This window comes from Pongo abelii, chromosome 5, assembly GCF_028885655.2.
Source record: "Pongo abelii isolate AG06213 chromosome 5, NHGRI_mPonAbe1-v2.0_pri, whole genome shotgun sequence".
Taxonomy (NCBI): domain Eukaryota; kingdom Metazoa; phylum Chordata; class Mammalia; order Primates; family Hominidae; genus Pongo; species Pongo abelii.
In genome coordinates this window covers 26,980,815-26,992,997 of record NC_071990.2, presented here as the reverse complement: position 1 = coordinate 26,992,997, position 12,183 = coordinate 26,980,815, and the positions used below count along the sequence as shown (strand labels likewise).

At 39.7% G+C, this 12,183-nt stretch overlaps 1 non-coding gene across 1 annotated transcript; it reads right to left on the bottom strand.

Moving 5' to 3' along the window:
* Positions 1 to 673: 673 nt before the first annotated feature.
* Positions 674 to 745, bottom strand: TRNAP-CGG (transfer RNA proline (anticodon CGG)). Its single transcript has one exon. It is a non-coding gene; the product is annotated as a tRNA-Pro (tRNA).
* Positions 746 to 12,183: the final 11,438 nt, after the last annotated feature.

The following is a 12,183-nucleotide window of genomic DNA, read 5'->3' as shown; positions in this document are numbered from 1 at the left end:
GAATTCCATACTTTCTCAAAACGCGTCATCATGGTAAATAATTAATTACTTGTAATATTAAGTTCTGTAGAAATAAAACCATGTTTTTCCATCACTGCCTCCATAGCTTTCAGCACTGAAGGGTGACATGTCATACTCATTGGCTATGCATCCGTTGAAGAAATAAAGGAATGAACTCTGACCGGGGAAAGCAGGAGAGGCAGGAGTGTGACACCCTAACAGTAGACTGCAGTGGGAGCAGCGGCACCAGCAGCACTTGGGGAGACTTTTACTTTCCAGTGTGGCGGGAGTAGTAAACACTAGGAGTCAGAGAGTGATCACCGAAGCTGGAGTTAAAAGTGGAAATTAAAATCCTCCTTCCTGTAAGAGGAAGATAACCGGTTGACTGCACCTCACGTTTCCCCTCCAGCACTCGGTTAAACACGCACACGCACGCGCGTACGAGCTGCCCACGGCCTTCCTTTCGGGGTTTGAGAAGAGGCGGACAGAGGTGGGAGAGCGCCGCTGCAGCCGCATCAGCATTCAGGTGTCTGCCCTTACAAGAGGTCCGGGATTCAGTACTCGCCTGCTTAGACAATTCTACTGTTAATGTGATGAAGGTACATATTTTTGGGTATGACTATTTGGGGAAATACTTTAAAAATCCTTAAAGCTTATTGGGCGAAAATGAAGTGGGCTCGTCCGGGATTTGAACCCGGGACCTCTCGCACCCGAAGCGAGAATCATACCCCTAGACCAACGAGCCACTTACAGATAGTTTTAGCTTATGTTGACTGTAGGATTTATTCCCAAATTATTTATTTTTATTCTTCAAAGAATTTGTTATCAAATAATATTTATCACTCCATCAATCATTTACATAAATGAAAGGGTTGGAAAGGCTATTTCTGTGGATGGTCTGCTGGTAGCTTAAATTACCATACTATGGTAAAACTTGTAACCTGTAGAAAGATTTCTCCTTTATTCTGCTTTGCTATACTACTCTAAGTAATTTAACTCATTTTTTCCATTTTTAGCTTTCAATTAAAATATTTTAGAAAAATTTGAGTTTTCAAGTTTCCTTATCTCACTTCTACCCTTTTTGAAAGTTGGATATTACTGTTACTGAGGGACTTCTAGATGATTTGCTCTAACAAGGAATATTTTCGCTACCAAAAGTTTTTCAGAAAGAATATTCCTAATCTCAGCAAAATTCTACTTATAAGAGATTTCTTAACGTCAACTTTTCAGGGGTACCAAGATGTATTTGGTTAGTTTACTAACTTCTTCCTACATACAAATTTAAGAAAGTTACAAAAACTTTTGGTTAAATGCAAAGAAAGTTTTTACAACAGATCATTAGCTGATACATCTAAGCCACATTTTACATTCATGTTAAGATGTTTTGAATTAATACATATTTTCAATTTCATTTTGCTGTCCCGAATCTGATACCTTCAAAAATTTAAAAGATAGTTCTCATTCAGTTCATTCTTTCAATTATCCAATAATTATTATAGAGTACCTGTTTATTTATTTACTGAAAATGAAACTCTCTTGCAAGGACAAATCAAAATAAGGATTATCTTGAATATGTGTGAAGAGAAATCAATATTTTCTGAAAGGGAGAGTAGATTTAAACTAGTACTTAATTTGAATTTTGACATGGATTTACTGAGTGGATCAAAATAACTATGAGGCTACTAGGCATTCCTCTAACTCCTGCCCACCTTACTAATGTTAGAATAGTGAGATTCTTATTGCAATCCAACTGCTTTCTTTGTACTATGAAAACCTAAAAAAATTTGACTAATTCCTCTGAAACACACACCTAGGGGTAGTAATCATTCCTAACTGCCCTAAAACTTAGAAGTGATTATGGTTCAGACTCAACATTCCACTTCCATGAAAATATGTTTTTCTCCTCAAGAAATAGCATCTCATGTTCATGTATAGATGGAGCTGGGACATAGGACTATATTGAGATGTTAAATCAAAGGTTAAATATTTCAGTGTGGAAAATAATTTTTCATCCTGAACTCAACAATTTCCCAGAGAACCTGTTCTTTGACACACAACTTAGAGCACTTCTCTTCATCTTGAAATCAACTGAATAGATTAGTTTACTAATTTCTGAACTCAACACAATGGTAATGGGATCACATACTTTATATATAGACCCACACTCTCAACCCCAAACCCTCGTTCTCTCTTCATTTTCGTAGTATAATATACATTTCCCTTCCCAAATCCAACTTTTCTAAGGATAATAAATAGTTCATTTACTTTTATACCAGTGGGAACTCAGACTCCAGAGAAAGGTCATTATTTAAAGATTACTAAACCTCAGCATCATTACACACATCAGGGGACCCAGGTAGGACTTATATTCCAGTCATTTTACAGAGATGTTTATTGTCCTTGTCTAGGCCATGTAGATCATGCATAATAACATGCTTAGTTACATTAGCAAATATGAATATATTCATAAACTCAAATTTCTTGGAAAATAGAAAATGTGGCTTAAAGATATAGTTACAGAAGACAACTTAGAACAATGGATATAAAATTTCCCAACAAATGACAAGATTCATTCACCAAATTTCTATATACATATACACACATACACATAAACCCACACACATATATACATATATCAAATTACCCAGCAATTTCTCTGTTGGATATATACCCAAAGAAAATAAAATCAGCACCTGGTAGAGGTATCTGCATTTCCATGTTCCTCAATAGATGAATGGAGAAAGAAATTGTCGGATGTGTGTGTGTGTGCGCGCACACAGAAGCGTGTGCATAATAATGTGTATATATAATATATGTTTTATACGTCTGGGTGCGGTGGCTCAAGCCTGTAATCCCAGCACTTTGGAAGGCCGAGGTGGGCAGATCACTTGAGGTCAGGAATTCAAGACTATCCTGGCCAATATGGCAAAACCCTGTCTCTACTAAAAACTCCGTCTCTCACAAAAATTAGCTGGGCATGGTAGCACATGCCTGTAAATCCAGCTACTCAGTAGGCTGAGGCAGGAGAATTGCTTGAACCCCAGGGGCAGAGGTCACAGTGAGCCAAGATCGCACCACTGCACTCCAGCCTGGGCAACAGAGTAAGATTCCGTCTCAAAAAAAAAAATTTAAAAAATTATAATATATATTATAGTGTGTGTGTCTGTATATATATATATATATATAAAATGTGGTATAATGTGATATGAATATATATAATGAAATACTATCCAGCCTTAAAAAAGGAGGTACTGCCATTTGCAACAACATGGATGAAACTGGAGGACATTATGCTAAGCTAAATAAGCCAGGCATAGAAAACAAAATACTACATGATCTTACTTATATATGCAATCTAAAAAACAAAAACAAACAAAAATCTCAAATACACAGAAACAGAGTAGAGAGATAATTATCCGGAGTGGAAGAGTAGAGGAGGAAATGAAGAGATATAGGCCAAAGGGTACAAAGCTGTAGATATCTGATACGAATAAGTATACAGATCTAATGTGCAACATGAGGACAATAGTGATAATATTGTAGTATATGCTGGAAATTCGCTAAGAGTGGATTTTGGATAATTTTAACATACACACACACAAAGGATAACTGTGAGATAATGAATATGTTAATTTGCTTGACTATAGTAACCATTTCACTATGTATATCAAAAATTATTTTATACATCTTAAACAGATGCAATACAAAGTTTAATTAAAAATAGACATTTATATCAGTATAAGATCTCCTGAAACAGAGTTGCATCCCAAATCATTATTACTGTGTCTGTTTTATGACTCTGAAATCTCTATATTCCACTAAAACCAAATACTGAATCCCTCAAAGATATGACACTTTAAAAAATCTCCTCTTAGAAGCCCATGTTTTTAGTCAAGCAGTGTAAACTGCCCCCCAAATCTTTATAGTTTGGGAGGTTCTCTACTTGCTGAAGTTTTCATAAGGTTTCTCTTCAGGTGACATTTCTATTCACCTGAATTTTTATTCAGGTGAGAGAGGATTAAGGAAACGGGCCAGTCCAGGATCTTTATTGTAAGTCTGGCCACAGGCCTCCAACCAATTGACTGACAGCTGGAAGTTGAACAATGTCACTCAATAGAGAAATTATATTGATAAAGATGGTCATGATGATGATTGTGATGAGATGATGGTGATGATGGTCATGGTGGTGGGGTGATGATGATGATGATGACAATATGAAAGACAAAAGTAAAGTAAAATACACACTTGGCAGGAATGTGGCTCACATAACTGTGTTGATTCTTCCAGCTGGATCACCAACAGTTGTGTGCCTGTCATGAAGTTTTCATGAGCTAATGAAGTGCTAGAAAATGGAATCATTATTAACATAAATAACAAAGTGATTGGTAACACAGAATTAAAGCATATGTAATTGCAGTGTACAAGAGGCAGTTTTTTTTTGTTTTTTTGAGACAGAGTCTCACTCTTTTTGCCCAGGCTGGAGTGCACTGGTGCGATCTGGGCTCATTGCAACCTCCACCTCCGAGGTTCAAGCGATTCTCCTGCCTTAGCCTCCCGAGTAGCTGGGATTACAGGCATCTGCCACCACATCCGGCTAATGTTTTTGTACTTACAGTAGAGACGGGGTTTCACCATGCTTGGCCAGGCTGGTCTTGAACTCCCGACCTCAGGTGATCCACCCGCCTTGGCCTCCCAAAGTGCTGGGATTACAGGTGTGAGCCACTGCGCCTGGCCCACAAGAGGCAGATTTTAAAGGAAATCATTCTTTTAGGACACTCTCTCTTCAGTGTAGCCTATCCAAAATGTCAAGCAACATAGCAAATGTTTGCTAATTGAGTACACAATTATAAGAAACAAGTCTTTTGTTTTCTCACACTTAGTATCTACTATGTACTATTTTAAAGGCACCTACCTTTTTACTTCTCACAATAGCTTTAAAACAGATAATGCTGTTATTCTGTATTCCATTTCAGAGATAAAGACACCAAACCACCAACAGATACAGCACACTGAACAACCAAGGCAGTGCTACAATTAAAAAACCAAGAAGACAACAAGTGGAATTTGCTTTCCTATCCCTTCCTCAAAATCTCCATCAGCTTTTCCGAGGCATTATAAATAAAACTAAAATCTAAGTTAACCAGTGTGATTGATAGGCAGACACAGCTTCAAAGTAAGTTCTCTGGACTCCTCCAATAATATTTTGCCAATTCAAATCTCTCATTTTTGAGGGGTGTGTGTGTGTATGTGTGCGTGTCTTGAAATATTTTCATGAAAATATGATAATCAAGGTCAGAAATTCATGCTCTTTGACACATGTATCAATATGATATAAAAAATGACAAGTTACACTTTGGCCACCGGATTGACAGGACTTTATTACACTCCATATGTGACTGGGATAGGGCTGAAGAACGTTCTTTTTATGAAAGCTGCTATTTTGCTAATTATGAGATCCTCTGAACTTTGCCTCAACAGTGGTATGGAAGTGGGAATGACAGACTCAGGGAGGGTGGTGGGATCACCAAGGTCTTTGGCATGGTTTCAGACCACTGAATTTTGAGCTTATTCAAGGATCACAAGGTCATAACAAGATCTTGCATTTCATCCACATAACAACATGCACCAAAACTCTTTTGTTCAACAAATCTGGAATGTATATTTTAATAGTATAAAATTGGTAATATGTATATTAAAGGATGATGTTTTGTGTGTGATCAGAGGATGTCAAAAATCATCTTCAAAAGAACATAAAAGGACTCAGGTAGCAGGTCAAAATCCTCTTATCTTTTAGGTGAAAGATACTTTACAGTTTGCATAGCTTGGTCAAGAGTACATCTGCATTTTATTTTTATTTATTTGTTTTAGAGTGGTTATCTTTTTTTTTATTATACTTTAAGTTTTAGGGTACATGTGCACAATGTGCAGGTTAGTTACATATGTATACATGTGCCATGCTGGTGTGCTGCACCCATTAACTCACCATTTAGCATTAGGTATATCTCCTAATGCTATCCCTCCCCCTCCCCCCTCCTCCCACCCCACAACAGTCCCCAGAGTGTGATGTTCCCCTTCCTGTGTCCATGTGTTCTCATTGTTCAATTCCCATCTATGAGTGAGAACATGCGGTGTTTGGTTTTTTGTCCTTGTGATAGTTTACTGAGAATGATGATTTCCAGTTTCATCCATGTCCCTACAAAGGACATGAACTCATCATTTTTTATGGCTGCATAGTATTCCATGGTGTATATGTGCCACATTTTCTTAATCCAGTCTACCATGGTTGGACATTTGGGTTGGTTCCAAGTCTTTGCTATTGTGAATAGTGCCCCAATAAACATATGTGTGCATGTGTCTTTATAGCAGCATGATTTATAGCCCTTTGGGTATATACCCAGTAATGGGATGGCTGGGTCAAATGGTATTTCTAGTTCTAGATCCCTGAGGAATCGCCACACTGACTTCCACAATGGTTGAACTAGTTTACAGTCCCATCAACAGTGTAAAAGTGTTCCTATTTCTCCACATCCTCTCCAGCACCTGTTGTTTCCTGACTTTTTAATGATTGCCATTCTAACTGGTGTGAGATGGTATCTCATTGTGGTTTTGACTTGCATTTCTATGATGGCCAGTGATGATTAGCATTTTTTCATGTGTCTTTTGGCTGCATAAATGTCTTCTTTTGAGAAGTGTCTGTTCATATCCTTTGCCCCCTTTTTGATGGGGTTGTTTGTTTTTTTCTTGTAAATTTGTTGGAGTTCATTGTAGATTCTGGATATTAGCCCTTTGTCAGATGAGTAGGTTGCAAAAATTTTCTCCCATTTTGTAGGTTGCCTGTTCACTCTGATGGTAGTTTCTTTTGCTGTGCAGAAGCTCTTTAGTTTAATTAGATCCCATTTGTCAATTTTGGCTTTTGTTGCCATTGCTTTTGGTGTTTTAGACATGAAGTCCTTGCCCATGCCTATGTCCTGAATGGTAATGCCTAGGTTTTCTTCTAGGGTTTTTATGGTTTTAGGTCTAACGTTAAAGTCTTTAATCCATCTTGAATTAATTTTTGTATAAGGTGTAAGGAAGGGATCCAGTTTCAGCTTTCTACATATGGCTAGCCAGTTTTCACTGCACCATTTATTAAATAGGGAATCCTTTCCCCATTGCTTGTTTTTCTCAGGTTTGTCAAAGATCAGATAGTTGTACATATGCGGCGTTATTTCTGAGGGCTCTGTTCTGTTCCATTGATCTATATCTCTGTTTTGGTACCAGTACCATGCTGTTTTGGTTACTGTAGCCTTGTAGTATAGTTTGAAGTCAGGTAGCATGATGCCTCCAGCTTTGTTCTTTTGGCTTAGGATTGTCTTGGCAATGCAGGCTCTTTTTTTGGTTCCATATGAACTTTCAAGTAGTTTTTTCCAATTCTGTGAAGAAAGTCATTGGTAGCTTGATGGGGATGGCATTGAATCTATAAATTACCTTGGGCAGTATGGCCATTTTCACGATATTGATTCTTCCTACCTATGAGCATGAAATGTTTTTCCATTTGTTTGTGTCCTCTTTTATTTCACTGAGCAGTGGTTTATAGTTCTCCTTGAAGAGGTCCTTCACGTCCCTTGTAAGTTGGATTCCTAAGTGTTTTATTCTCTTTGAAGCAATTGTGAATGGGAGTTCACTCATGATTTGGCTCTCTGTTTGTCTGTTATTGGTGTATAGGAATGCTTGTGATTTTTGTACATTGATTTTGTATCCTGAGACTTTGCTGAAGTTGCTTATCAGCTTAAGGAGATTTTGGGCTGAGACAATGGGGTTTTCTAGATATACAATCATGTCGTCTGCAAACAGGGACAATTTGATTTTCTCTTTTCCTAATTGAATACCCTTTATTTCCTTCTCCTGCCTAATTGCCCTGGCCAGAACTTCCAACACTATGTTGAATAGGAGTGGTGAGAGAGGGCATCCTTGTCTTGTGCCAGTTTTCAAAGGGAATGCTTCCAGTTTTTGCCCATTCAGTATGATATTGGCTGTGGGTTTGTCATAGATAGCTCTTATTATTTTGAGATACGACCCATCAATACCTAATTTATTGAGAGTTTTTAGCATGAAGGGTTGTTGAATTTTGTCAAAGGCCTTTTCTGCATCTATTGAGATAATGATGTGGTTTTTGTCTTTGGTTCTGTTTATATGCTGGATTACATTTATTGATTTGCATATATTGAACCAGCCTTGCATCCCAGGGATGAAGCCCACTTCATCATGGTGGATAAGCTTTTTGATGTGCTGCTGGATTCGGTTTGCCAGTATTTTATTGAGGATTTTTGCATCAATGTTCATCAAGGATATTGCTCTAAAATTCTCTTTTTTGGTTGTGTCTCTGCCTGGCTTTGATATCAGGATGATGCTGGCCTCATAAAATGAAATAGGGAGGATTCCCTCTTTTTCTATTGATTGGAATAGTTTCAGAAGGAATGGTACCAGTTCCTCCTTGTACCTCTGGTAGAATTCGGCTGTGAATCCATCTGGTCCTGGACTCTTTTTGGTTGGTATGCTATTGATTATTGCCACAATTTCAGAGCCTGTTATTGGTCTATTCAGAGATTCAACTTCTTCCTGGTTTAGTCTTGGGAGGGTGTATGTGTCGAGGAATTTATCCATTTCTTCTAGATTTTCTAGTTTATTTGTGTAGAGGTGTTTGTAGTATTCTCTGATGGTAGTTTGTATTTCTGTGGGATCGGTGGTGATATCCCCTTTATCGTTTTTTATTGCATCTATTTGATTCTTCTCTCTTTTTTTCTTTATTAGTCTTGCTAGCGGTCTATCAATTTTGTTGATCCTTTCAAAAAACCAGCTCCTGGATTCACTAATTTTTTGAAGGGTTTTTTTTGTCTCTATTTCCTTCAGTTCTGCTCTGATTTTAGTTATTTCTTGCCTTCTAATAGCTTTTGAATGTGTTTGCTCTTGCTTTTCTAGTTCTTTCAATTGTGATGTTAGGGTGTCAATTTTGGATCTTTCCTGCTTTCTCTTGTGGGCATTTAGTGCTATAAATTTCCCTATACACACTGCTTTGAATGTGTCCCAGAGATTCTGGTACGTTGTGTCTTTGTTCTCGTTGGTTTCAAAGAACATCTTTATTTCTGCCTTCATTTCGTTATGTACCCAGTAGTCATTCAGGAGCAGGTTGTTCAGTTTCCATGTAGTTGAGCGGTTTTGAGTGAGTTTCTTAATCCTGAGTTCTAGTTTGATTGCACTGTGGTCTGAGAGACAGTCTGTTATAATTTCTGTTCTTTTACATTTGCTGAGGAGAGCTTTACTTCCAACTATGTGGTTGATTTTGGAATAGATGTAGTGTGATGCTGAAAAAAGTGTATATTCTGTTGATTTGGGGTGGAGAGTTCTGTAGATGTCTATTAGGTCTGCTTGGTGCAGAGCTGAGTTCAATTCCTGGGTATCCTTGTTAACTTTCTGTCTCGTTGATCTGTCTAATGTTGACAGTGGGGTGTTAAAGTCTCACATTATTATTGTGTGGGAGTCTAAGTCTCTGTGTAGGTCACTCAGGACTTGCTTTATGAATCTGGGTGCCCCTGTATTGGGTGTATATATATTTAGGATAGTTAGCTCTTCTTGTTGAATTGATCCCTTTACCATTATGTAATGGCCTTCTTTGTGTCTTTTGATCTTTGTTGGTTTAAAGTCTGTTTTATCAGAGACTAGTATTGCAACCCCTGCCTTTTTTTGTTTTCCATTTGCTTGGTAGATCTTCCTCCATCCTTTTATTTTGAGCCTATGTGTGTCTCTGCATGTGAGATGGGTTTCCTGAATATAGCACACTGATGGGTCTTGACTCTTTATCCAATTTGCCAGTCTGTGTCTTTTAACTGGAGCATTTAGTCCATTTACATTTAAAGTTAATATTGTTATGTGGGAATTTGATCCTGTCATGATGATGTTAGCTGGTTATTTTGCGCATTAGTTCATGCAGTCTCTTCCTAGTCTCGATGGTCTTTACATTTTGGCATGATTTTGCAGCAGCTGGTACCAGTTGTGCCTTTCCATGTGTAGTGCTTCCTTCAGGAGCTCTTTTAGGGCAGGCCTGGTGGTGACAAAATCTCTCAGCATTTGCTTGTCTGTAAAGTATTTTATTTCTCCTTCACTTATGAAGCTTAGTTTGGCTGGATATGAAATTCTGGGTTGAAAATTCTTTTCTTTAAGAATGTTGAATATTGGCCCCCACTCTCTTCTGGCTTGTAGGGTTTCTGCTGACAGATCCACTGTTAGTCTGATGGGCTTCCCTTTGTGGGTAACCCGACCTTTCTCTCTGGCTGCCCTTAACATTTTTTCCTTCATTTCAACTTTGGTGAATCTGACAATTATGTGTCTTGGAGTTGCTCTTCTTGAGGAGTATCTTTGTGGTGTTCTCTGTATTTCCTGAATCTGAATGTTGGCCTGCCTTGCTAGATTGGGGAAGTTCTCCTGGATAATATCCTGCAGAGTGTTTTCCAAATTGGTTCCATTCTCCCTGTCACTTTCAGGTACACCAATCAGATGCAGATTTGGTCTTTTCACATAGTCCCATATTTCTTGGAGGCTTTGTTTGTTTCTTTTTATTCTTTTTTCTCTGAACTTCCCTTCTCGCTTCATTTCATTCATTTCATCTTCCATCACTGATACCCTTTCTTCCAGTTGGTCGCATCGGCTCCTGAGGCTTCTGCATTCTTCACGTAGTTCTCGAGCCTTGGCTTTCAGCTCCATCAGCTCCTTTAAGCACTTCTCTGTATTGGTTATTCTAGTTATACATTGGTCTAAAGTTTTTTCAAAGTTTTCAACTTCTTTGCCTTTGGTTTGAATTTCCTCCTGTAGCTCGGAGTAGTTTGATCGTCTGAAGCCTTCTTCTCTCGTCAAACTTATTCTCCGTCCAGCTTTGTTCCGTTGCTGGTGAGGAACTGCGTTCCTTTGGAGGAGGAGAGGCACTCTGCTTTTTAGAGTTTCCAGTTTTTCTGCTCTGTTTTTCCCCCATCTTTGTGGTTTTAACTACTTTTGGTCTTTGATGATGGTGTTGTACAGATGGGTTTTTGGTGTGGATGTCCTTTCTGTTTGTTGGTTTTCCTTCTAACAGACAGGACCCTCAGCTGCAGGTCTGTTGGGGTTTGCTAGAGGTCCACTCCAGACTCTGTTTACCTGGGTATCAGCAGCGGTGTCTGCAGAACTGCGGATTTTCGTCCTCTGCGAATGCTGCTGTCTGATCGTTCCTCTGGAAGTTTTGTCTCAGAGGAGTACCCGGCTGTGTGAGGTGTCAGTCTGCCCCTACTGGGGGGTGCCTCCCAGTTAGGCTGCTCGGGGGTCAGGGGTCAGGGACCCACTTGAGGAGGCAGTCTGCCTGTTCTCAGATCTCCAGCTGCGTGCTGGGAGAACCACTGCTCTCCTCAAAGCTGTCAGACAGGGACATTTAAGTCTGCAGAGGTTACTGCTGTCTTTTTGTTTGTCTGTGCCCTGCCCCCAGAGGTGGAGCCTACAGAGGCCGGCAGGCCTCCTTGAGCGGTGGTGGGCTCCACCCATTCGAGGAGCTTCCCTGCTGCTTTGTTTACCTAAGCGAGCCTGGGCAATGGCAGGCGCCCCTCCCCCAGCCTCGCTGCCACCTTGCAGTTTGATCTCAGACTGCAGTGCTAGCAATCAGCGAGACTCCGTGGGCGTAAGACCCTCTGAACCAGGTGCGGGATATAATCTCCTGGTGCGCCGTTTCCTAAGCTCTTCGGAAAAGCACAGTATTCTGGTGGGAGTGGCTCGATTTTCCAGGTGCCGTCTGTCACCCCTTTCCTTGACCAGGAAATGGAACTCCCTGACCCCTTGTGCTTCCCGAGTGAGGCAATGCCTCGCCCTGCTTCGGCTGGTGCACGGTGCGCTGCACCCACTGTCCTGCGCCCACTGTCTGGCACTCCCTAGTGAGATGAACCCGGCACCTCAGATGGAAATGCAGAAACCACCCTTCTTCTGCGTTGCTCACGCTGGGAGCTGTAGATCCGAGCTGTTCCTATTCGGCCATCTTGGCTCCTCCCACATCTGCATTTTAAACTGAGAATTTTGTGTTCAAGTCCTTGAGTTAGTGAAAGCAGGCACCCAAATTACAGCCTTGAAATGCTTCCATCACTGAATGAATCATGAATTCTTTGAGACTGGTAATAACTATAACCGGAGAAAACT